Source organism: Oryctolagus cuniculus, chromosome 18 (genome assembly GCF_964237555.1).
Source record: "Oryctolagus cuniculus chromosome 18, mOryCun1.1, whole genome shotgun sequence".
NCBI classification, from domain to species: domain Eukaryota; kingdom Metazoa; phylum Chordata; class Mammalia; order Lagomorpha; family Leporidae; genus Oryctolagus; species Oryctolagus cuniculus.
This window is the reverse complement of record NC_091449.1, coordinates 25,558,934-25,584,953: the sequence shown is the minus strand read 5'-3', so window position 1 is coordinate 25,584,953 and position 26,020 is coordinate 25,558,934. Positions and strand designations below refer to the sequence as shown.

At 53.4% G+C, this 26,020-nt stretch overlaps 1 long non-coding RNA gene across 1 annotated transcript; it reads left to right on the top strand.

Annotated features, from left to right (window-relative positions):
- The first annotated feature begins 4,271 nt into the window (after positions 1 to 4,271).
- LOC127487534 (uncharacterized) lies at positions 4,272 to 18,548 on the top strand. Its single transcript, XR_011384344.1, has 3 exons — positions 4,272 to 7,212; positions 15,317 to 15,557; positions 15,663 to 18,548. It is a non-coding gene; the product is annotated as an uncharacterized lncRNA (long non-coding RNA).
- Positions 18,549 to 26,020: the final 7,472 nt, after the last annotated feature.

The following is a 26,020-nucleotide window of genomic DNA, read 5'->3' as shown; positions in this document are numbered from 1 at the left end:
GCCTGATCTCGAGCAATTTAACTGTGCTGAATTCATTGATTGTATCTGTAAAATTATGAGAAATGAATGGGATCTGGTGGGGAAATTGTACATACATTTCAAAAGTATTCTACAAATGCTGGGTGTTGTGAGTCCTGGGTTAGAATAAGACACGGGGAACTCTGAGATTAATTTTGCACCCGGGAAAAGCTACACACAAATAGAGCCACTGTGCTTGGGACTCCTTCCACACCTGTGCCCTTTAGATGCTCCGAGGAAAATGTCTCAAGGTTTGATTTCTAATTTCCTTGTTTGGGAAGTCAGAATGTCGGGAAGAGAGGAGATGCAATGGTTAAGAACTGGTTTCAAGGTTAACGCTATTCCACTGGCTTGGTCAACACAGAGGCCGGGCTGTGTGCCTGGCACCGGGCGGTGACAAGTCAGGAATCGTGCCCACGGATCACCGTCCAGGGAGAAAACAGACTTTAGTCTGATGCTCTCACAAGGAAATGTAAATTCTCTGGAAGAGGAGGCTCAGGGAGAAGAGCACTTTCCCACATGATGGAGACATCCGTCCGAGGAGCTGCTTTGCTGAGAGGGTTAGGAGAGCCTGCCGGGGCGGCAGGGGACGTGTGTGTGAGATCCATGCCAGGAGGGCATGGGGGCTCGGAAGTCCTGTCCTGGATGCTCAGGAGCTGCATTAGCCTGGTGGACTTGCTCCAATGTGCTGCTTCATCTCATCCAGTGGAGAGCGACAGTGTCAACCGCCCCAGGCTCTCTCAGGGGTCCGAGGAGCTGGGATACGGAAAGACTGTGCAGAGAGGCAGCCAGAGGCTTCAACCAGAGTTGAAGAACCGCCCTCAGAAGTGACAGTGATAACACAAATGGTGGTGCAGTGTAGACACAAGGCTCTAAGACCCTGCGCAGCCAAGGTAACAGTCCACACGGCAGCACCTGTGCGGATTCTTCGACAGGTAGCTGGGATCCAGGAGAGACATCACTCACTGCTCAGCTCCCTGGAAAAGAGTCGGGGGAAGTGTCCTGGGCCCTTTGTATGGCTCTTGTGGATCCTTCTGTGAATGGGTTAGTGGGGGTAGGGTTGAGGGGGGACTATGTAGGGTGATCTCCCACCTTGGTGAGCTCTAGTCTACAGGGTTTCTCAGGAAACAAGGGGGCGCTAAACCCTGGGGCAGTTCTGGACAACAGCGAGTGGCTGGTCCCCATCCCGAGGTCTAAGTCCGCTTCCTCTAAAGGCACCTGTCCTGGCCACGCCAAGACCACCGATCTCCATGACCCCAGTGTCCAGTCTGAGACCAGCTGGGGGCAGCCCTGGCATCAGGGAGCTTAGCATATGGTTTTTGGAATTAGGTTATGGAGTCCAAGGCCAATGTGAGATTTGGATTCAAAGTTCCCCTTGAGGTCTGGTGCTGTGGTGTGCTGGGTTAAGCCGCTACCTCCAATGCCTGCACCCCATAGGGGCATCAGTTCCAGTCCCGTCTGCTCCACTTCTGATCTAGCTCTCTGCTGATGAGCCTGGGAAAGCAGCAGAGGATGCACCCATGAGTGGGAGACTCAGAAGAAGCTCCTGGATCCTGGCTTTGGTCTGGTCCAGTCCTGGCCATTGCAGCCTTTTGGGGAGTGAACCAGTGGATGGGAGACCTCTCTCTCTCTCTCTGTGTCTTGCCGCCTGCCCTGCCTCATAACTCTGCCTTTCAAATAAATAAAATATATCTTCAAATCTCCCCTTGCCACAAAGACGAAAGGTGACACTGTACACCAAGCACTCAGCATGATGCCTGGCACGTGGTCCCTATTTTTCAGACTCTCAGGGTAACTGACGGCCGGCACCTCTGTTCTTACCGCACACCCAGGTGGGGAGTGTCTCGGGTACGAATTTCTCTTCCCAGGAACCCGAAGCTGGTACCCAGCGTTAAGCTACTATTTTGTGCTGAGAAACTTTTGTGAAGATGATAAACCTCCTGTCTCTGGCAGTTTGGGATTTGAACACTTCTCTGCTTCTCTGTTTAACATCTGTATTGGAAGCATATATTACAAAAACTTCTTCTGGTAGGTTGTGAGCGCGGTCCCAAGGAAATTAGTATTAAACATCGTGATCTTCCTTCCAAGATACAAGGGTTGGGCAAGTTCCATCCAGCCAGAGGCATGTTCCCATAGGGAAAGGGGAAAAAAAGCATGCTGTAATACAATATTAAAAATGTTGCTCAGCTGAGCTTTCCACATTAGGGCTTGTGCAGAGTTTTCAGCTTTTCACCTGTTGGTGTTAAAAGAGAGGGAGAGGGAGAGAGAGATGAGGGGGTGCGGTGGGGGAGACAGGGAGGGAGAGGAAAGGCTTATGCGAGCAGGGAAATCGCAAGCCAAGAGGAGGGGGAAAATTTAAATGACCCCAGACCGAACTGTTTTGCTGTTAATACAGAAATACAGTGCTAGACACATTTAATGGGTCTATTTTTTATTATACTATGCTGAATAATTAAGTTTGAGGCTAAGTGTCACATGGATTTATCTTTTAATTAAAAAAGCATGGTTCACGCATATTTGAGTGGTAGTCCAAATAAATGCAATATAGAAATTTATGTTTGTTTATCTAGGTGTTAATTACCTAGAGATTGTTCTGGATTACTTCTTTTTATAAAGTGTCATAGGCTCATGTCAGGACAAATAAAGCTTGCCCATGGAACCTTATCAATTTGCTAAGGATAGAGCCCGTCTGACCTGGGGGGAGGGGGTGGGGCAACTTTGGGGACTGTTCCGTATCCACACGCCCCCATGCAACCCACGCCCAATAAAACAGTCGTTTTAGAAAATATTCCTAGGACATAAAGGCACAAATATATCTTCGTTGTTTTACAGCCTCTTGTCCACAGCTATTTATAAAACATGTGATTATTTATGCATCGGGTTATGAGAAGTTTGCTGGGAGAGGCGATGAAGGCGGCGCCATCAATCCAGGTACCTGGTACCCGGGAGAGGCGGAGGGAGGCCCCATTTCCCAGCGGCAAGCAGGCCGGACAGGAAGTTGGCGGCTGCGATTTGTCTCGAACCTGTCACCCTGGCTGCAGCTCCCAGAGAGCCAGGCAGCGGGGGAGAGAGAGAGCGAGCGAGCCAGGGCCAGAGTCAGGGGTCACGTTCTTCCAAAGCGAGGATGCACTTTGCGAAAGGGACAGGAGAAGCGCCCAGGGACTGGCCCTCAGGTGGTCTGTTCCTTTGTTTACAAAGTGACTTTTGGTAGCAGCTTCAGGCAGGTCAGATGGCTTGGAAGAAAGCAGCTTCGGTCAAAAGGCTCAGCCTCCAAGAGAAGAGATTTTTGCAAAGGCAGCCAGGGACCCCGGAGGTGGCTGCGTCCTCGCCTTTCCCGCATTGCTGTGCTGCTGTCTAGGGCGCACCACGCCTCCATCGTTGGCTGTCGAACACCAGAAAATCTGTGAGAGCCACTGCGGGGCTTCGGGGGCGCCGCCCAGCTCCGTGGTCGTGCGGGTTGCTTCCCGCAGCCACGGAGCCCAGCCCGCGGCGGACGCGCCCTGCCGGGTAGGGTTTCGGTTTCACTTTTTGTCTCCTTCCTCCCGGAGCCCCAGCGGACCGCCGGGGCGCGCCACTGTCAGCTCGGTGACCCGGCGCTTGGCAGCGCGCCTGGAGAGCTGGGCCCGGGCCGCGCAGTGAGCGGGGCGCGGCGCCAGGCGGGGGCGCCCGGGGCCTGCGCGTCGCCGCGGGCGGGGGGCGGCTCTGAGGGCTCCAAGCCCAACAGCGCCTTGACCCCCCACCCCAAGGACGCGCTCGCCCCCTGATCCAAGAATGAGCCGGAGCCCCCGCTGTTCCCAGGACTCGCCTAGTGGCCAGGGAAGGGACAGATGCGCCCCAATGGGGCTCCCTGGCGCCGGTTCTGCGCCGCTCCTGCTCTTGGCTGCGTGAACAGGGGCACCCAATTCTATTTCCCTCCCAAGCCCCTGCCCCTTGCCTCCCCAAGATCACGGCTGTGATCAGAAATTGCACCCCAGCTGGACCAGGGGAGGGGTGGGCCAGGCACTGTGCCAGCTGCTGGGGCCTTCGGCATCCGCTGCCATCCCCACCATCACCGCAGGACCCAGCCAACAAGGTGAGGCTTCCTGGGAGCGAGCAGGGCTGCAGGGCTGAGCAGGGGCCTTGGGAGTCCCCTCTTTGGCCAGGGCCCTGTGGGAGTGGGAGGGACGGTGAGGGGCTGCGCACCAGTCTGGAGCTGAGAAATGGAGAATGAGGTTTTCCTGGGGCTGCAGGAAGGGACCCTGAGGTCCCTGAGATCCGGAGGAGCCGGCGCCCTAGGAGACCAGTTCTGTTTTGAAATTCCATTAGGCAACAGCCTAATGATGGGCCACTGATCACTGCAGGTTCCTACACATCATTCTTGCCCCTGAACTGCACCCTCCTCCTCGGCCCTGCCCTGGTGGCGCCAGTCTGTTTCCTGTGTTCAGATTCCCCTGTGCTGGATACCTCACGGAGATGGACTCTGATCGCCGGTGCCTTCTGTGTCTGGCGTGATTCACTTAGCCCGTGTTTCCCAGGTTTGTTGCTGTAGGTGGCATCTGTCAGGATGCCCTGCCTGATCTCCAAAGGCCCAGCCAGTCTCTCCAACTTCATCTTTCACTCTCCTCCCTCACTTATCTGTCCCTGGTCAAAATGGCTGTTTTAATAGGTTCCTGCCCCAGGGCCTTTGCACATGCCGTGTTTGGAGCCCTCCCTTATTTAGCTTTCAACTGAAATGTTCCTCCCTGACACCCGCTGCCCCACGGATGCATGTGTGCCTGGCTCCTGTGTCACACCGCAGCCTGTCACTTGCTTTCTGTCTTCCTTGTAGCAGTCATCACTCTGAAAATCTCTTATCTATCCCTTTGTTTACATGCTTGTGGTCTGTTTCCCTTACCAGAGTGTAAATTCCTAAATTCCGTGCCTTTCAGACCTCTGCTACAAACAGCGCCTGGTACAGTATTGCATCTCGAGAACTATTCATTGGGTGGATACAGATTCCCAGCCCAGCTGTCTTTGATGCTAATCACTGGAGTAATCGTGGAAATGTGAGCTTTTACAAAAGAAGTTTCGCCAATGGTCTCCAGCGAAGGGGCTGTGGAAGCTAGCGGGATATTGGTTCCATCGCAGACCTAGCAGCGTGCTTGAGAGCTTGGGGGTGACCCTGCTCGCTGTGCGTGTGGCTGTGTGTCTCTGTGGCTGAGGAGGGCCCATGGGGTCATGGGAGAACAGCTCCCAGCACAGGAGCTCAGAGCTGCCTGGTGCATAGCTCTGGGCAGGAGACCGGGATCTGCCTTCCTTGTCACAGATCTGCCGGGCAGGCTCCTCCGTGGTCTCAGAGCTTCGGCTTCCTCATCTGTGAGTGAGCCTGTCGCACAGACTCACTGCGGTGGCTCGAGAGATCCTGGGCAAGTGTTTTGCAAACGGAGATGCTCCCTGCGTTGGTTATTCCTGCCAGCATCAATATCCAAAACCGGGTGCCCTGCCCGTGCCGGGGTGTGGGCAGGGAAGACGGAGCCCCAGCAGCCACGGCCATGGCCACCCCGGCTCCCTCCCCCGCCCCAGTGACCCCAGCCACACTCGTGCCCGTGACCCTTGGGTCAACACCTCCTCTTAATGCCTTTCCATTTCTCAGTTTGCTGACTGGGGTGATTTTCGGTGAGGTCCACATAAATACTTCAAAAATAATTCACGATGAAGAGGAACGCTTCTGGAATGGATGATGGCACGACGAATTAAACGCTTTAGAGGGCCGGACGTAAATTATTTTAATGCATGTAATAGATCCGCCCAGTGAGAGTGGAGCCCCTGCAGGTCAGGCCTCTGTGCCCCTGGGGCCTGGGGGTGGTGGGAGCAGGTGGCTGGGAGCCGGCTCTGCTGGGGCGTGAATCATTTCCCTCACCGAAGACCCATTCTCCTAGCACTTAGGTTCTCCTACCCTGAGCGAGCGGTGGGAAACGTGTCTGCTTCTAGCCAGGCGGGAGCAGGAGCCAGGAGCCAGATGAGGCTACGTGAAAGCGTCTCTCTGCATTGGCAGCGACAGAGGCCTGACCTGTCCACCTGCCACCCTGCCTTCCATTCATCCTCTGCACCTCTCCAGGGACAGCGAGGGGTGCTGCTGTGTGGCCACAGGCTGTTAACATGTCATGTGTCCCTTGGAAATTAACAGCAGAGTCTCCCCGTTGACACTCACTGCCTGCTAGTGCAGGAAGGGTTCGTTGTGTGCAACATACCCATTCAACAGAAGGGAAAGCTGAGGACTCAGCACTCCCCAGGCATGGCAAGGAAACACACTTGTTCTCGGGCTATCTCCGCTGTATTTACGAGTGCTATCTAAAGACTGCTGTGGCTTTGTACAAGGAGACCCGTAATTCCAGAAGGAAGAATTCATTGATTCCAGAATGTGCTTCTCTGACCCCTTATGGTCAGGGAATGCACAGTACCAGTGTGTTACGATTGTCTCGCAGCTGGAGAGAATCATTCACTAATGGTCCCGGTGTCTTTCCCAGGCAGTGGCCACAGCAGCGCGTGGGCCCTGCTCACAGCAAACTCACGGCTGCTCGATGCTCTTGGGAGGAACGGAAATCAAGAGCTATAGTCGCACGTGCAGTGCAGTCTTTGAGTCCGTCTCCCGCCAGACTGCGCCTCGGTGGCCTGTCCATCTGCATCCGAAATCCCACCCCGGCGATTCAGCCGTGCATGGCGGACTTGATGTGATGGAGCGTAAGAGCAGGGGGAATGGAACATGAGCTGGGAGAGAGTTGTGGGAGGAAGCGATGGGCCTTGAATGAATGAGATTTGGATGTGAGGGGCTGAGAAAGAGTGTGAGAAGGTTCCAGCAGGAAGGGGCTGGGTGCTCCCAAGATCCTCGGGGAGCTCTGCCCTGACAAGTGGACGGGGGAGCGTGGAGCCCAGAGACCAGTGTGTGGGCTGTGTATGTCCCTCCCGAGTGTGTGGATGGACAGCCTGACCTTTCATGGGATGGTGTTACGAGGCCGGCTTCATGAGTGGGATTAGTGCCCAGACCGACCCCACAGAGCTCTCGCGCCCTGTTTTCTACCATGGGAATGCAGGTGGAGAAGGTGCGCACGGGTGGGCCGGGAAGCAGGTGCTCCCCAGGCACCATCTGAGCTGGTCCCTTGATCGGAGGCGTCTCCAGAACTATGAGAAGCAAACTTCTGTGACTGACATGGGGATGAAGGAACAAAGCTCTTGCAGGTGGGTACACGTAGGATGGCCTCCGTGTGTGTGTGTGTGTGTGTGTGTATGGAAAAATGTTTTCAGGGGCCATTGTTGTGGTGCAATGGGTTAAGCTGCTGTCTGCAGCGCTGGCATCCCCTGTGGGTGCCGCTTTGAGTCCTGGCTGCTCCAGTTCCCATCCAGCTTCCTGCTCATGTGCCCAGGAAACTGCGGAGGATGACCCCAAGCTCTTGGGCCTCTGCATCCATGTGGGGGAGCCGGAAGGAACTCCCAGCTCCTGGCTTTAGCTTACCCCAACCCCAGTCATTGTGGCTATTTAGGAAGTGAGGAGTGAACCACCCCCCTTCTCTCTCTCTCTCTCTCTCTCTCTCTCTCTCTCTGTAATTCTGACTTTGAAGCAAGGAAATAAATTTTTTCAAGACATTTTCATCGACATGTAGATCAGGGTGGGCCTGACTATTACTGAAAGAAGTTAGGCTAGCTGGTGGGGCAACGGCCCATGCTATAGCCCAGGAGGACTCGCGATGAAGACGAGATTTGTAACCCTCAGAGGGGATCTCAGGAAGTGGTGATGACTACTCTGTCAGTGTTTGCAAATTGGGTGTCATTTCCTCCATTAGGCTGCCTACCGACCCTGGGTCCATTCGTTGTCTCCTCTTTGTGGTCCCAGAACACATCGTTCTGGATGAGAGTGGAACTCACTATAGCGTGCCGTGGAGGGCTGCACCTGTCCCCGCTGAGGCTGAACCCTGGCCACAGCCCTGTCCCTGTTGTCGCGGCAGGCCCCCAAGCTGTCCCAGTCCATCCTTTAAGATTAGCAACCACTGACCGAAGGAGTCCACTGAATTGAAGGAGGGGCTCCAGCTGGCCCTTCAAGGCTCTAATTCCGGACTCAAGGAGCCATTTGCTTCTATAACAGTTAAAACCTTGATGGCCGATATTGCCCTCCTAGGGAGTGGTGGCTGTTTAGGGGAAGGCCAGATCTGGGGCAAAATTCAACTACCACCTGCATGTAACCCCCCAGGGTGGCTGACACCCACCTGACCATCATAAACCTTCCTTGAAGAGCACAGCATCGCCGACCAATGAAAGGAAGGCAATGAGTATCACTGACCAATCAAAGGAAGGCGGCAGGCATCACTGGCCAACTAGGGAATCGGACACAAGCTGAGCATGCACCTCTCAACCCTAACTCTAGTTCCTAAAATCCTTTATGCTTAACCCCCTGGGGAGCCCGAGAATGAAGCCATAGCTGCCCAGCTCCTTGCTCTTCACTTTGCAAATAGACACCTCCTTTCTTCCACCATGCCGATGTCAGTGATGGGCTTTCTGCAAGGTGGTGGAGAGGACTCAGGCTGGGGGCTCCTCCAGCTAGTTTGGGAAGTTGTTCTGCAATACCACTTAGACTGGAATGGGTCTTTTGGGGGTGGTGGCTGTGACTGGTTTATTGCTGGATCCGTGGTGATCCTGATGGGAGCCTCCTGTATGCTTCACGGTTCTGCATTTATAAATGAGCCCACATAAGAGGTACAGGAGTACACATAAGGTCAGGCAGAAAGTCCAGACTTCCTGAGATTTCATTTTAACAGGATCACACCATCTTCCATGAGCTTCCTGGGGAAAAAAAATCATTGACACTATAGTTGGCTTTTAGCTGGTTAGCTTGTTCAGGGCCAGAATAGTGTATCTTCATAGTGCCTGGTGCTAGGGCGCCTGCAGTGTCTGCAGAAGGAAACACCACAGGGCCATGGTGGGTGCCTGTTGTTTTGCCCCAAGTCCCATCAGCTCACCTCCGAATGCCTCCGCAGCTGTCGTGAACAGTTCCCGGTGCAGACGGTGCTTCCTGCATGAAGAACCATAGGGGCTTGCTCAGCTGCTTGCAAGAAAGCTGAACATGCCAGGGATGTAAGCCTCTGGGGCAACCCCCAGCCGAAGAGGAACGGGACTCGGTGGCCGAATCCCTAGGGACTGCCTTTTTCCTGGGTCCTCAGACAGCCTCCGCAGGATTGAACCCCAGCTGCCCTCGCCGATCACGTCCCCAGGAATACACCCGGGATTGCATTCCTCCGTTCCCCATCTCACATCCCCACTCCTGTTTCTGAGATCAGCTCCTGCACCCCATCCTTGTCTCATAAGGTTCTACTTCTTGGGGAACTCAAGCTAAGACAGGAGCTAGATAAATATCTGAGCAGGGATTGAGTGAAGAATGAGTGAGATGGCAGAGAAGCGAGGGGACTGTGAAAGCAGACAGCACATTTCACCCTCTTCCTTGGGCTGAAGAATCTGACACCCAACATTGCAGGGGGGCTGTGGGGCTTCTTGCCCCAGGGTAGACCAAGCCAGTGGGGACTGTGCCTCAGAGGATGGTTCTCGGCAGGACCATGGGGGACCAGAAGACAGTAGAGTAGTGTGTGTGTGAGAGGTGCAGTCAGAGCTGCAGAGGGCTCCCGTGCTCACCTTCCCGGGCTGTTCACCGCACACGGCACTTGCTACCTGGCTGTCAAGGACGCTGCAGCGGTTGATGAAGTGAGGGGTCACCCCAGAGAGGGGAAAACAATGGTAATCTGGGCTCTGAAGCAGGCCCTATAAAAATAACCACAAAACCCAGAGAACTGAGGTGGGAGCGGAGGATGCAGAGGAGCCGGGGCTGAATGAGGAGAGGATTTGGCACCTCGTCCAGATGGCTCCTTCCCACCACCCCGCCATTTTGATTCGGGCATAGGAATGAGTCGTGTACCTGAGGGCGGGAACAGAAGGTTCCACCAGAGATTGGACAGAGAAAGGCAGACTGCTGAACACTTGCGACAACCAGCCTGCTCCCCGCGCCGGCTGCGAGCAATGCTCGGAATAGACCTGCGCCTGGACGGCGGGCGGCGGCTCTCACCCCGCTCTCCGGAACCTCCTCCGCTCGGCCGCCGGCTCGCTGGGCAAGGGCTCCGAGTGTGTCTGAGTCCTCAGGCTGCTGTAACAAAGTCCCACAAACTGGCTGGTTTGTCAACAATTGACATTAATTTCTCACCCTTCTGGAGGCTGCAGAAGTCAAGGTCAAGGTCAAAAGGTCAAGGTGCAGGTGGATTCCGAGCCTGGGGATGTCCGCTTCCTGAATCACACACTGCCGTCTTATCATTGCATCTTCATAATGTGGAAGGGGAAGGGGCAATTGTGAGAGTCTCTTTGGTAAGAGATCTACTCACCCGTGGGACTTAATCACTTCCCCAAAGCCTCACCTCCAAGCACCATCCCATTGGGAAGTAGGCATCCACATATGGATTTGAAAGGATATGAGCATTCAGTCTACAGTGGAGTGTCCTAGCCTGTACCTCCTCCCTTATGTGAAAAGCAATCGCTTTTTTAAAAAAATGATTTATTTATGTATTTATTTGAAAGGCAGAGTTACAGGGAGAGAGGGAGAGGCACACAGAGAGAGATCGATCTTCCACCCCCAAATGGCCACAGTGGCCAGGGCTGAACTAGGATTCAGGGGCTTCATCTGGCTCTCCCAAGTGGATTCAGGGGCCCAAGCACTTGGGTATCCTGGCTGCTCCACTTTGGATCCAGGTCCCTGCTAATGCTCCTGGGAAAACAGAGAAAGATGACCCAAATGCTTGGGCCCACGCCACCCATGTGGGAGACCTGGAAGAAGCTCTTGGTTCCTGGCTTTGATTTGGCCCAGACCTGGCTGTTGTGGCCATCTGGGGAGTGAACCAGCAGATGGAAGACCTCTCTCTCTCTCTTTCTCTCTCTCTCTCTCTTTGCCTCTTCCTCACTCTCTCTGTAACTCTGACATGCAAATAAATAAACATATCCTTTAAACTAAAAGAAGGTGGAGACATAAATCCATATTTTTAAGAAAGCCCTTCTCAGAACCCACGAATGGCCCTTAGTGATTTTGCTGTGATTTTCCCTGGCCTGGGACCTCAACCTCGGCTTACCACCCTCCACACAAGGGCATGCGGCCATGGGGGCAGCAGGGACTCCTGCTGCTCTCACCATCAGTGCCTCCTCCTCCTGGGTAGGATTTAGGAACTGTCTTCCCCAGCGTGGCTGTGTGAGTGCAGCGTGCCAGACACCCGTGAGTGCCCTGCGGCCGTGGCTGCTGGTCCCGTCTGCCCAGGGTGGGACTCCTTTGCTCCTTCGTCTTTTAGAAATCCAATTTTACAAGCTGTTGGTCTTCAGTGTGGACGGCTGCATTTTATTAATTTAGAAAAAAAATGCATTGTTTTTAATGACCCTGGAGCCCCGTTCTGGCTGCGCCCACAGCTGCAGCCTGCACAAAGGGTCTTCCTGCTGAGAGCAGGGTGTGAGCCACCACCCGTGGGCAACGTGCCACTGCAGGGCTGTGGCCGTCCAAGGTCGTGGTGCTGTCAGGGGCTGCCAGTGTGAGAAGCGACGTGGCACTGGTGTCCCTGGAGAGGAGCCCACTGGGCAATCCGGGGGGGTTCTCAGTGACCCCAAACCACTCCTACTTTGCTGCACAGAACTGGCCAGTGCTATGCAAGGCCCGCGACCAAGCCTGAGCAGGAAACACACTCTATGTGCCTTCTCCCTCCTTTTCACAAACAAGATGGCTGTCAGCAGGGGATGGTGTGTGGGGTCCTGGTGGGTGGTCTCAGGCCTACTGTAGGGGTCATGTCTCATGGCCTGAGACACAACATGGCAACTCAACCCTTTTGCAGGTGCTCCTCCCCCCTCCCCCAGCAGCTCCCTCTGGCTGACTTCCTTTGTTTCGTCACTGTCTGTAAGGGCAGTGTCCTCACTGTAACCTCCCCAGGAAGTTGGTTTCTTGTCTGCACTGTTCCCTCCTGGCAGCCCTTCGGGATTTAGTGGTGAACCTTCCCTTCTCCTCTCGGAGTCATCAGGGGGTCTTCACAGCTCGGAGCCCTCCTGTGGCCCATGATCCACCCAGTGTGGCTGGCTCAGCCCCTGGCAGAAGGGCTTGCCTCAAACCTGGCCTCTGTGCACTGAAAACACCCCAGGAGACACACTTGCCCAGGGGACAAGGGATCAGGAAGTGCTGGCTGGGGATAGACTGGACCCTGGGGTCTGTATTGCGGGGTGAACTGGGAGCTCCTGCAGGGTTTGGGGGGTCATGGAAGGCAGGAGGATGATGCTACAAGCAACACAGAGGCAGAGCTTGCTCGAGCGTCCTACCTTGCAAGTGTTGGCTCCCTAATAAGAATCCAGAGCTGTAGACCTGGTGGCTGGGGCACTAGCTCCTACCTGCTAGCCAGCAGTCCAGTTAGTAAACCCTTCGACTGCTAAATCAGGTCATTATTTAACTGATGGCTGCTTTCTCTGCCAAGGCCCTTCACCCCCAGCCATGGCCTTGTGTGCACCTTCAACTCGTGGTGTTATTTTTGCTTTCGAGGTTGACTGGGTTCAAGACCGCATTGTGGTTCTAATGGCCCCTGCTGAAGATGCTGTCATTACCCAGATGATGGAATTTCAAAGGGAGCTGACGGTGGCGATGGGTTCCATTGCTTCTCTGTGTTAGGCAGTGGGCAGGGTGTGTGTGAGAGCAGACTTCTTTCCTCTTCCCTTTCTCCTGCTGGGTTCCCTTCCCTCCCAGGCAGCAGTCTGGATCAGGCTGCTCTGCTCACCTCCCTGGGGCCAGGGTGATCCAGACTTAAATCTACCTGGGATCCCTAGGACCTTGGCAGGTCTTCTTGGAAGTGGGGTGACTGCGATCTCTGCAGTTGGCTCTGGGGAGCCGTGCATTGGTGTGGCCAGCACAATGCCCCGGCACCCGTGTATGCTGTCATTATGGATGGTAGTTGCGCACGCTAGTGTGTGTGTGTGTGTGTGTGTATGTGTGTGTATGTGTGTGTGTGCTGGGAGCAGAGATTATGCATGGACGTGGCCTTTCAGTTCACTGCAGTATTCCCCTAAAGTAGATCATTATTCCGTATGGAATAAATAGTGTTATTGGGCTGATATGCTTAAGGCTAATGAGCCCATGTCTAGCATCTGAGAAGCCAGATAACAAGACATGTTTTTCTCCATTGGCTTCTATTGATGTATTAATTAATGAAATCCAAGATTCCCCTTTGAGCTGCAGGAGTGTTTAAATCATTCCTGAGCTGTACATCATGCCCTCGCCCCCTCCTGCCCTCAGATGCTGTGAAGGACTTGGGGGAGGGCAGCCGGGTCTTCAGGCCTCTGGTCTGGCCCAGGTGGGAGCAGGAGCAGGTACAGCCAAGAAGCCACAGCCAGACACCCCAAGGGCCATCTGCGTCCCAGCCCTATGCCACATCACAGCCTGCAGAGGCCTGCAGCTCTTCCTTCCTCGTTGGCTATAGGCAACCTGCCCCAGGGAAGCCTGGCAGGCCACAGGTCCAGGTCTGCATTGGAGATGCTTCTGCTGACCCCCACCTCCTTTGGGAGCCAGTGCAGCTCATGGTGTTTCTATTGACTGTCTAAAGTGAAGGAGGCTGTGGACGTCCCAGACAAGGAGGTAATGCTTATGTTGTTGGTTCACTGGTCTTGGGTCACCATTTCCTTCTGCAAGTAGCAGTGTGTTCAAAGTTGGTGTTGGTGTTAACCAAGCTGGGTTTCTGGGCCTGACTCCAGCATCTGTCAGCTGTGTAAAGGCAGTTACGCTGTTGCAATTGTTTAGGCCTCCTCTTCCTCGTCTGTGGAATGCGGATAGTGGCAGTAGGTACCCCACAGGGCAGCTGGGAGGGCTGAGAACGAGGGTGTGTGATGCCATCCCAGGAACAGGTCTGCCCAGAGCAGATGCCTGGGGATGCGGGGATGGTTACAATTTGTAACAATGACAACACCTCTTATTGAATGTGGAATGGGGAGAAGTCACAGTGGCGAAGAACATTTCTCACAAAGACGAAATTGCATTCTTTTTCTTTTCTTTTTTTAAAGGTTTATGTGTTTGAAAGAGTTACAGAGAAAGAGGAAGAGACACAGAAAGAGGGAGGGGGATGAAAGAGAGAGCAAAAGAGAGAGTGCTTCCATCCCCTGGTTCACTCCCCAAATGGCCGCAACCGTGAGGGCTGGGCCAGGCTGAAGCCAGGAGCCAGGAGCTTCTTCCAGGTCTCCCATGTGGGTGGCAAAGACCCTGGTACCTGGGCCATCCTCTGCTGATTTCCCGGGCACATTAGCAGGGAGCTGGATGGGAAGTGGAGCAACCAGGACTCAAACTGGTACCCATGTGGGATTCAGGTGTTGCACGTGACAGCTTAACTTGCTATGTGACAACTCTGGCCCCTGCATTGTTTTTATACCTTGTAGTAACTTTAGCCTTTACAGCACACCATCAAGAATGTATCTTTCAGAGGCCTGTTTCAGTATTTTAAATCAGGCGATACCAGCTGTTAGCACTTTCTTTTCCATGAACAGTTGATGCAAGTGCCTTACAGGTCTCTGGACAACCTTGCTGCAACCATGAACTTGTGCATAAGTAACCATGATACACCAAGTACTCCAGAGGTGCCCATGTGTCTCCTAATTCATACCTTGTACCCCATACCCCTTGTCCCCTCATACCCCATGACCTTGTATCTTATATCCCGTAGGTGACCATGTACCCCACATCCCATAGGTGACCTTGTACCCTACATCCCATAGGTGACCATGTACCCCACATGTGTGTCAGCCAGCAAAATTTCCAAGACAAACATTGTTGCCATGGACCTCACAAGGTCCTTTCAGGACTACCCTGGCTGTGCCCTGGAGTCTGGTGAAGCAGGGTTTCTGGGGACATGGTGAGGTGTCATTCCACTGCAGGTGTGACCCCTAACAGCCTGGGATAGGGAGCAGGCCCTGGCCCTTCCTGACACCCCTACTGGTGCTGGACAGTGGACCCCCATCCCCCGGGCCTTGGTCCCCACCCTTTGCATATACTGCCAGAACCCCATGGTGCTTAGCGCTTGCCAGCGCCCACAGCCGCGGCCCTGAAGCCTGCTTTTTCTTGTGCGTTTTGTAGCCATATACCTACCTAATGTTGTGCAACTCTGAGTCTACTCTATTTAGAATCAATAACCACTTAGAATTAAAATCCGAGCCGAACTATAAACCATAAAAGAGCTCCTGATTATTTCATTAGTAATTTGCTAATTGGCATTAGATATTTAATTACACATTCCAAATATTTGATGAATTATTTCAGCTCCGCAGAGAAAGCCTGTGACGGGGACTTTATTCCCGGGAAGCAGACAGCCCAGAGGGAGAGCCTGCAGGAAGGGCAAGTGTCTTGCACAACCTGCAAGAGGAACCCACCCGGACAGCCACGAAGTCCCGCGGGGCAGCCAGTGGCCAGAGCCGGGGCCTCTCCTGCGCCCGCGGGGTGCATGGCAGCACTGGCCGCCCACTCTCTCTTTCCTGCTTTGATCTGCTTCCCGTAGCAGAAGGTGATGCCCCTCCCCTCTTCTTATGGGCTGTTTCTTGACATGGATAAAAGGAGTCATCTCTCCCTCTCGCCCTGTCCCCTGTCCACCCAATTCATCTCGCAGCAGGCCCTGTCTGCATCGGACACCAGATGGCCCCCACAACCTTCTTAGAATGGATTTGCATCAGATAACACGCCGTCTCTGGCTCCCTCCCTGAAGGTGTGGGAGCTGCTTCTCTGGAAAGAAAGAAAAAAATGGTAATTTCAGTACCAGAAAAAAAAATTGCACAAATGTTCATTTCTGTTTCCTCTGGGATCCTTCTGATGATAAGTGGGCCCTGAATTCGGGCAGCCTCCAAAGTGTGTTGGGTTCCTCCACGATGCTTGGGGCCCTGGTCTCCCCAGCACCCACCTCCAGGGCCAAAGTCTCCTTGGGACAGTTTCACCAAATCGTGGCAAGATGTGGCTGCACACTGGGTTTTTGTCCTGTATCTGCTGGGGGGCTCTGCACACACCAGCTGGCCCCTCTGTGGCGCGGGTGGATTGCGGGCTGGGCTGGACTTCAAACACAGATCAGCACAGCCGCTTACATGGCTGAGGCCAAGCACAGAGGGACATGTATCTCTCACGGATTCTCACCTTGAATCCTCTGCTATCCTCAAAATAGACTGTGAAGGGGCCATACGTGGACCTTCCAATGGCCGCTTCGGAGAAACCTGGGGAGGATTAGAAGAGAGAGCCACATCTCAGCCACACACCTGCAATACAAATCAGAAGGAAGAAGTTAGCTCTTAAACGGCCAGCCGTGCCCGATGCTGTGCGTGCCTCTGAAGGGAGGGCAAGTGCGTGCCCACCGCCTCCTCGAGCCATGTTTCTCCGATGTAGGCAGGGACATGGTCTGGAGCAGGACCCAGAAGAACACAGACACCATTGTTTCCTCACACACTCGCTCCAGAGGGCTTGCAGCCATTCGGGAGGTGTCAGTGCAAGAGGGCCCCCTTGCAGCTGGGAGGCCAGGGACTCCTCTTCCGAGCTGTCCACAAACAGCACCCTGGGAAGGAAGCGGGGAAAATGAAGAGAACCCGAGACCTGGCCGCGCACCCCAGCGGCACTCCTAAATGGATCCTGAGACCATTGCTGACCCATAAGATGCAGACAGCGCCCCCCATTGATAGATGGGGGGAAGCCCTTGAACAGCCACAGCACCAAACCCCTAGAAGGGCAGGGATGACAGGAGGAGGCTGAGGACGGCCCCCTGCTCCTTGTCTGCCTCAGAGCTTTGAAATGCGACTGTGTTTGAAGCGGCCTGGATAACTAGATGCAGCAGCATTTAGGAGAGGCTGCCTCAAATCCCTTTGGTAATAGGATGAATATAAGATAAAAACGAATCAAGTAATGTTTCCCATCAAAATCGAGCTGCATTGGCCAGCACCCTGTGAAACAGTGATGCTTCCACAAGCAGGAAGACTGTCCCATCCCTCAGCCCCCAGGTACCTGTCCCGGATGAGGAGGTGCAGCTTTACAGATGGGGGGCCTTTGGGGATGCTCCCCACTGGGCTCAGACCTGCAGGCCCTGGCCTCATTCCTGTCCTGGCCTCCATCCACGCCATAGCCCCAGTCCCCTGTCCCCAGCCCCCAGCCCCCAGCAGCCTTTCTTTGGCCCCGCCCACCCTTCCTTCTGGGCAGTTCTTCCATCTTCACCACTCCCCTCCCCAGACCCTTGGAAGAATCATCTCTTCCCAGAATCAAGGACCTGTGCTGAACAGTTTAAAAGACAATCCTGTGGTTTAACTAGGAACCTAGAAGGGGGTGGAGAAAGCTCTCGATCATCCAGTGAGTCTCAGTCTCAAAGGGTGACAGGGCTGATGAGCTGGCAAAGCTCACGCCGTTTGTCAGCCTGGCTTCCTTCTCCATCGTCTCTTTGTGGTGGTTTAAGACTTGTAGCTGCGTCTCCTGCAGGAAACCTTTGTGGGTCCTTCGTGATGCTCTGTCCCTTGCCCGCCCCTGGGAAATGTCAGCTGTGTACTGTGCAGGCCCCTTCCTCCTGGAAGACTGACCAGTCCTGGCCAGCATGGCTGAGCTGGCCACTTCTGCGTGTGCCCCACACTGGAAGGCCTATTTTGCTTTTGAGCAGGAAGATGAAATGAACTGCAGGCATAGTTTTTGAGAGCAAGGGCAGGGAGAGCCCCTTGGGTGTGGGGACATCACTGACTGTATGGTGAGGCTGACCCCACACATGTGTCCAACCTCAGAGCTTTTGCCCTTGAACTTGGAAAGAATGTGGGGAAGAACATCAGGGAGAGAGGCTGGGGCGAGGAGAAAAAAGCCCTCAGGTCCTGAACTCAGGGCATTTGGACAAGAAAATGGGATGAAGGGTGGCTGGTGAGACTGGAGGCCTGGCAAGAGCGACCACTCCAGGCCATGTGCCACCCCAGAGATTGCCCACGTGTATGTCTTTCCCTGAACAGTGCAGTGCGTGCCTACCTTGGGGACCCTGAGGTTGGGTGTAGTGGGAGAGGAGACTTCGGGACTCCCTGTCCTTCCTGTCACACATGACCACAGGCTCCACTGCCGTCACCTGGCTCTAGATCACCCCATGTCAGCGCTGCCTACTGCACCCAGCTTCAGGCATATATGCAAGATCCCTGGGCCTGGGGAAAGGAAGTGTGGACCATGTTTCCAGGTCCTGAAATCTAGTGTTGGCGCCAACACCTGCTCCCTGCCCCCAACATGTACATCCCAAAGTCATGTGCAAGGTGGAAGGCTAGGGTGTGGCCTGGCCATGCAGACCCCTTCCCCCGCCTTCTCCCTCCCACATGCAGGTCTGAGCACTGCTGGTCCCTGCCCACATGGAACCTACAGCCTAGAGGGAGAGTCCCACTCCCGCCTCCGAGACAAGGCGTGAGGGAGGAGAGAAGAGGCCCCAAGCAGACAGATAATGGGGTGTCTGGAGTCACCTGACCCCATTTTGGGGACATCAGAGAAAGCCTTACTAAGCGCTGTTTTGATATCTAGAGGAGAAAAAAGGTTTTAAGGCATAATTGGCTGAAGCCCTTTGTGCCTTCTAAGGATGTGTATTTGCAGGTGGAAAGTGGCACGGTTCACATCTGTGAGGACATCTGTCGCTTGTCGTGGGGCCGGGGTGCCGGCCTGGGCAGGGCACAGCACGCGAACGGCTCCTTTGCATGAGGAAGGAGGGCTGTGGGGCCTGGCATGGGGTCTGGGATGGGAGGGAGAGGGGCTAACACATGGGTGAACAAAGGCATGCATTACTTTATTTGAACTGCTGGAGAGAGATGTCCTGGTCATGGGAGACAAAGTGAAGTCCAAGTTCATGGGGCAGACGAGAGAGAAACCTACTGGGAAGTTTTAGTGATGAGATGCTGGGATGCGCCCTCAAAGCTCCTCCCATTAAGGCAGGACCAGAAAGGCTTTGGCTGATGGTTGAAGCCTGATGAAAATAAAGACACCAGAAACCCCTGGATTTGGCCAGTGCCGGAAGTTGGAGTTAGAGGCCCTGGGACGCTCGGGGAAGCGTTTGGACTCACCCCAGGTCAAGAGGCTGGAGCCTGTACTGATGCAGACTTCACATCTGCGCAACACTGGAACTGGGGGCTGGGGACCGAAGACCTCTTTCTTTGGCACTGCCACTAGTCTGATATTAAGGGCAGAAAATCAGAATTCCAGGGTTGCTTTAAACAAAACCTTCCATTAGATCTGAGTCTGCTTAGTAGCTGGCGCTAATGGCTGCAAAGTGTGGACAAGTGGGTGTCCTGCTGACCCAGTGCTTCAGAAGAATGGGGACCGTGTGACAAGTGCGGGAACTGCCGGCTCCCCCGCCCCGACCCAGGGTGGCTCAAAGGCACTTGAAAGCTGCTGGTCTTAAAAGGTTCTGAATGGTGCCCCACGGTGCCTGTGCATGGAGCCTATGCCCAGCAGATCTTTTGTGTACAGACCGAGCAAGGTACAGCGTGTCTGGCCCTTGATGAATTTCCACTTATTCCAAATGATTTAGGAGCAAATTAATAAAGACCACAGGACTGGGAATTCCATGCACCCCAAACCAACAAGAGAAGCTGTTGGGGCCGGCGCTGCGGCTCACTAGGCTAATCCTCTGCCTTGTGGTGCCAGCACACCGGGTTCTAGTCCCGGTCGGGGCGCCGGATTCTGTCCCGGTTGCCCCTCTTCCAGGCCAGCTCTCTGCTGTGGCCAGGGAGTGCAGTGGAGGATGGCCCAAGTGCTTGGGCCCTGCACCCCATGGGAGACCAGGATAAATACCTGGCTCCTGCCATCGGATCAGCGTGGTGCACCAGCCGCAGCGCACAGGCATTGGAGGGTGAACCAACGGCAAAGGAAGAACTTTCTCTCTGTCTCTCTCTCTCTCACTGTCCACTCTGCCTGTCAAAAAAAAAAAAAAGAGAGAGAGAGAGAAGCTGTTGGTTTCCTGCTGTTCCCTCGGCGGGGTGCAGGGACAGAGCCTGCCTTTGGGAGAGCTGGAGGAATTACTCAGCATGAGCACCTACACAGGGCTTCCCAACAGGGCCATGATCAGGGTCACGGGCCTGAGATGCCTTTGTCTTGGAGGCAGCTGTGCGCATTGTAGGTTGCTTTGCAGTGTCCTGTGCCTGCAGCACATCCAGCCCTCCGAACTGTGGCCACCAAGAACACCTACAGGGACCAGCTCTGTGGCGCAGCATATAAAGCTGCCTCCTGCAGTGCTGACATCCCACATGAGTGCCGGTTCGAGTCTCAGTTGCTCCACTTCCGATCCAGCTCTCTGCTATTGTCTGGGAAAGCAGTGAAAGATGGCCCAAGTCCTTGGGCCCCTGCACCCATGTAGGACACTGGGAAGTAGCTCCTGGCTCCTGACTTTGGATCGGTGCAGCCATTGTGGGCATCTGGGGAGTGAATCAGCAGTTGGAAGACCTCTCTCCCTCTGCCTCTAACTTTCAAATAAATAAATAAATAAATCTTAAAAAAAAAAAAAAAAACACCTACAGACACCCATGTGCCACGGCTGGGGCAGAATCGCTGATGTGGGAGAGGCAGCTCATGAGACCCTGTCTTCAAACAGCTTAACATTTGCTCGCAAAGGTAAACCAGGGGTCAAGTGCAAGAAGTCGTGGCACCAGAGAGGCCAGGGGAAGAGAAAAGGCCCCGCTCGTGGTCTCCAATAACTCTCCGCATCATTTCCATTCCAGTGAGTCTTCCCTTCTTCTCTAAGAACTATATTTCTGAAGTCCCAAGTGACACATTCGACTCATTAAGGCTTCTTAATTCCCCCATGAATTATGGCTGCAAGGGTCTGAAGGCCTAGTATCTCGCCTTATTACACCTGTAGTTATGAGCAGTAACTATGGCCTTTATTACAACATTCAGCACCAGCCATTAAATTCGAGGCATGAAAATGATTATTTCACCCCCAAATCCACCACCACTGGCACACTTCCATGCATGTTCTCATACCAAACCCAGCCTCTCAAAGACTGAGGCCTCTGGCTGGCAATACCTGATTTGCTAAGGCTGCCTGTCAATCATTCTTCATCACTTCACATCAAGTCCAAAGTCAAGGTTTCCTTAAGTATTGGCATTAGCTGATATTTCTATAAATAAAGGAAAAGCTGCTGCTGTCACTCTCCCCGTTTCACCAGAAGATCTTCTTTTCCCTGTAGAAATGTAGTAGGGCTAAAACCTTTCGTGTTTAGCTTGGGGCTAAACACACCCTACACGAAGCAGAAAAATCATCTAATTTTTTCAATGAAAGCCTGTGCCAGTCAAACATCTTCTTACCCACTCACACTGAAGAGGCATCAAACAATGTACAAATACCAGAATCCTCCACCACGACAGGCACCTCACCGCGTGCACATTTATGAAAAAGAACCCAATGCAGGGACGGCGTGCGGAACGCCTTTGAGATACGGAAGACGACACGGTGAGCGCTGCCTGCTTTTGGTGTTTAAGATTCCACTGCTAAGGAGGACATGGGCCCGGTTCTCACTGGTCGGGGCTCTCAAAGGTTATAAAACCCGAACATTCACGCTGCTCCACGGTGCGGTGTATCAATAACGTCCAGCGCATCCAGGGGCTCCCAGCCTGAGTCCACTGGCAAAGACACAAAGAGCGTGTGGCAGCTCACAGGGGAAGCCGGGAGTGGTGCAGGAAGCTCTTCCGAGAGGGGAAGAGAGAGAGGCGTCCTCTGTTTCACGAAAGAGTTAACAGAAAGAAATAAAATCAGATATGTGTAGCCTCCAGACGTCCATTAAAGTGCAGAATGCGGCTTTCTATCACAGATTATATGCCAGATGTTCAAACTATCTCTAATCATTGCAGATGTAATGGGGTAGAATGTTGCAGTTTGTGAGTTTACTGGCATTAATCCTATATACTGCACAAGGGAAAAGATTTTAAATATATAATTATATCTCATTAATACTCAGGTTTTATTTCCTTTCAATGGAACAGGACTTATTAAAGCAACCATTTACCGCATGTTTTCTTTCCGTATTTGGCATTCGACACGTAGATATGTGTTAACCTGAGTGCGGAAAAAGCACCCAGGAACGGTTGTGAGTCTGCTGCTACCGAAATGCGCGTTGACACGCATGAGGTACTTTCAGATTGTAAGTGGGTGAGCGGGACTTTAACCGCACGCTCTCCAAGTTGCTGCTCGGGGTGTCTTCACGCCGGGAATATTTGTACTTCTTAATTCGAACGGAAATTGCCTCCGCCGTGGTTCTTTATTGCATGTTGGGAGAAGGTGCATTGTGGGCTCCAGAGGAGGGGGGCCTATGTGGCTGCTGGTGAAAGAGGAGAGACCCGCTCGGCACCCCCATTCTTTCAGGCACTTGCGGGACGCTGCAGGGGACCGAGAAAGTTTTTTTTTTCTTTTTCTTTTTTTGCTTTTCTGGAGAATCAGCTCACTCCGAGTGTGGCTCAGAGCTAATGCTGGGGTGAGGAATAAAGAAATCCCCACTAAGGATTCCAGTTCCTCTCCTGCAAAGTAAACAGCAACCACTTCCCGAGCCAGCCTCCTCCTGAGCTGGAGCGCTCTCTGGGCTGCTCCTCCGCTTTGCAGAGACCGTTCTTTGCAGCTTGTCCTTGCAAGCTTGGAACCTTGGCCGTCGCGGGGTCAGGGACCCTCAGCCTCCCTGTGGGTGGAAGGCTGCACGCCCATGAGCTAGGAGATGCTGGGGTTTGCTGCTCCGCAAGCATGAAATCTGAGTGTGTTAGCATCCTAGCTCTCTCTCTGGGCTGATCTTCGGTTCACTCACAGCGGCTTATTTGGTTGTCCTGGTAAGGGACCCTTTGAGCTCAGGACGTATCCTCTTGGTCCCTGATGCCCCAGTGCCATGTGCAGTGCCCAGCACATAATTGGCACTCTCTACCTCTGTCTTAAATGAGAGAATAAAAGAATAAATTACTGGGTCGCCAAGGCCTTTTGGGAAAAGCTGGGTGGGGCTGACAATTCAGCACGACGTCCTTAGCTATCATTTTTGGCGTGGAAGAGAGTTTGATGGGTTCTGCAATAATGAGATTGACGAGACAGATGGTCGCTGCCAGGAATTCAGCAGAGGCCAGGGTGATGGAGAGGCGACGGCTCCGTGTCAGAACTGGGGGGGCGGGCGCCGAGGCATCGGGATCTCAGTTGTGAGTCCAGCCCCCTAGGGATACGGCGATCCACGGTCGGTCGGGCGGGGGCGGTGAGGAGCGAGCCTGCAGCAGCGAGCTGGGCCCATGGAGCAGGGAGCGCAGTGCAGGGGCATCTAGCCAGAAGAGGCTCGTGGCCGGGGACGTCCCCAGGGAGAGTCCTGAGGCTAGGGTGGCGTGGACTGCGGTAGCTAAGGAGACGGAGGCGGTGACCAGGAAGGAAAAACAGCACGCGGAGTCTCAGGAACTACATGCAGCGCAACAGCACTTGCCACTGCTACTTTGAAAAAAATGTTTGTTTTTTCTCTTTTTCTTTTTTTTTAAAGATTCATTTATTTATTTGAAAGTCAGAGTTACACACACACACACACACATACAGAGAGAGAGACAGAGATCTTCATCTTCTGGTTCACTCCCCAATTGGCCACAACGGCTGGAGCCAGGAGCCAGGAGCTTCTTCTGGGTCTCCCATGCAGGTGCAGGGGCCCAAGGACTTGGGCCATCTTCTACTGCTTTCCCAGGCCATAGCAGAGAGCTGGATCGGAAGTGGAGCAGCTGGGACTCGAACCGGTGTCCATATGGGATGCCGGCACTGCAGGTGGTGGCTTTAGCTTCTATGTCACAGCGCTGGTCCCAAAAAACACTTATTTTCATCAACTTGAAAGGCGGGGGGTTGGGGAGAGAGAGAAAGAGAGAGAGAGAGAGAGAGAGAATGAATCAGACTGGGCCAGGCTGAAGTCAGGAACCCAGAACTCCATCTGGGTCTGCCATTAGGTAGCAGAGATCCTGCTGCCTCCCAGGATGTACTCTGGCAGGAAACTGGGTCACACGTGGAGTAGCCGGGACTCAAACCAGGCTCTGGGATAATGTTTGCTAGCGTTCCAAGTGGGAGCCTAACCCTCTGTGCCTGCCCCCACTTTATATACAATACAAAAGCTATTTCTGGACTGGATCTGCAGTCCCCTCCCACTTTCCCTGTGGGACACTAACACTGGTAAGAATAAAACGCCTGAGCCTTTTCCTCCCAAGGGGCAAACCGGGACCGAGCAGAATGAGGTAGGGAGACGTTTCCACGTTAGATCTGCATTAAACTAAGGAGGCCTGGTCTTAGTTTCCTTGTCCTGTTTGGGAGTCGCGTGCAAGCCAGAAGTCTGAGAGTAGCATGGATGTGGCTGTGCTGGGGGGACCACGAGGGGCTGCAGCAGGGGCTTCAGGGCAGCAGGGGGCAGGCTGAGCAGAGCGAGGGGTTGAGAGTCTGCTCAGGACAGGTGCCTGTCTCTGGGGAAGGCCCTGGGGGCTGGCGGCTACCCTTGGGCCCAGTGCTCATTTTCTGGGGGGCTCTGCCAAGTGCAGAGGGCTGGAGTCAGGCTGGTGTGCAGGGAGATGGCACGTGGTGGGAGGAGGCCACTTAGTCATACAGTGAGAATCAGCCCAGCCACTTTAGAACAGGGATGCTTGGAGAGCTATGCCGAGCAGGAGTGGGAAAAAAAGTTGGAGCAGAAAGCTGGGGGTCCAGGGGATTCAGGCAGAGAACTCAGGCTGTTTGCGAACAGTGTCACAATTATTTATCTCTCTGTTGCTTTCTTTAACATGGCTCCTGCTATATACAAAAATCAGCTTGGGACGGGTACTGTGGCATAGTGGGTTAAGCCACTGCTTGTGATGCTGTCATCCCTTATGGGCGCCGGTTCGAGACCTGGCTGCTCCACTTCAGATTCAACTCCCTGCTAATGGCCTGAGAAAAGTGGTGCAAGATGGCCCAAGTGCTTGGGCCCCTGCCACCTATGTGGGAGACCTGGAAGGAGCTCCTGGATCCTGGCTTCTGTCTGGTCCAACCCTGGCTGTTGTAGCAGCCATTTGGGGGAGTGAACCAGCAAATGGAGGATCTCTCTCTCTCTCTGTAACTCTACCTTTCAAATGATAAATAAAAAATAAATCTTAAAAAGAAAATCAGCTTAAGATGGGTTTGTGACCTAAATGTAAGGCTTAAAACTGAATTGCTGGAAGGGAAGTTAGGGGGCACACTTTAAGACATTGGTGGAGGCAACGATTGTTTTGGATAAGACCCTAAAAGCACAGGCAACAAAAACAAAACTAGATAAACGGGACCATATCAAACCAGAAGCATTTGCACTGTAAAGGGAACAATCAATAGAGTGAAGAGACATCTGAGAGAATGGGAAAAAATTTTGCAAGCTAGGTATTCCACAAAGGATTAATACCCAGAATATTTCAGATATTCAAAAAACAATGACAACAACCAAAAAAGCAAGCGACCCAGCTGAACAATGGGCACAGGACCTGGATGGAGAGGTCTCTAAAGAAGAAATACAAATGGCCAACAAGTGGATGAAAACATGCTCAGGACCACCAGGCATGGGGGAAGTGGGACTCAAAACCAAAATGAGAGATCACCTCACCCCTGGTAGAACGGCTGTTATCAAAAAGAGAGTGACACAGCTGGCCAGGACGTGGAACAAGGGGGATGCCTGATCACTGCTGGAGGGGATGGAAATTAGTGCAGCCACTGCGGAAAACAGCAGGCAGATTTCTTACAAAACTAGAAATAGAACTGCAATATGACCCAGCAATCCCACAAAGAGGTACATATCCAGAAGACATGAACTCACGGTATCAGGGAGACACCTGCTCCACCATGTTTAATCACAGCACTGCGCACAATAGCCAAGACATGGAACCAACCAAGGTGTCCATCAGCACATACATGGCTAGAGAAAACGTGCTATGTATATACGATGGGAAACATACTTCAGCCAAGAAAAAGAATGAAATCCTATCATTTGCCGCAAAATTGAGGAATCTGTGTTAAGTGAA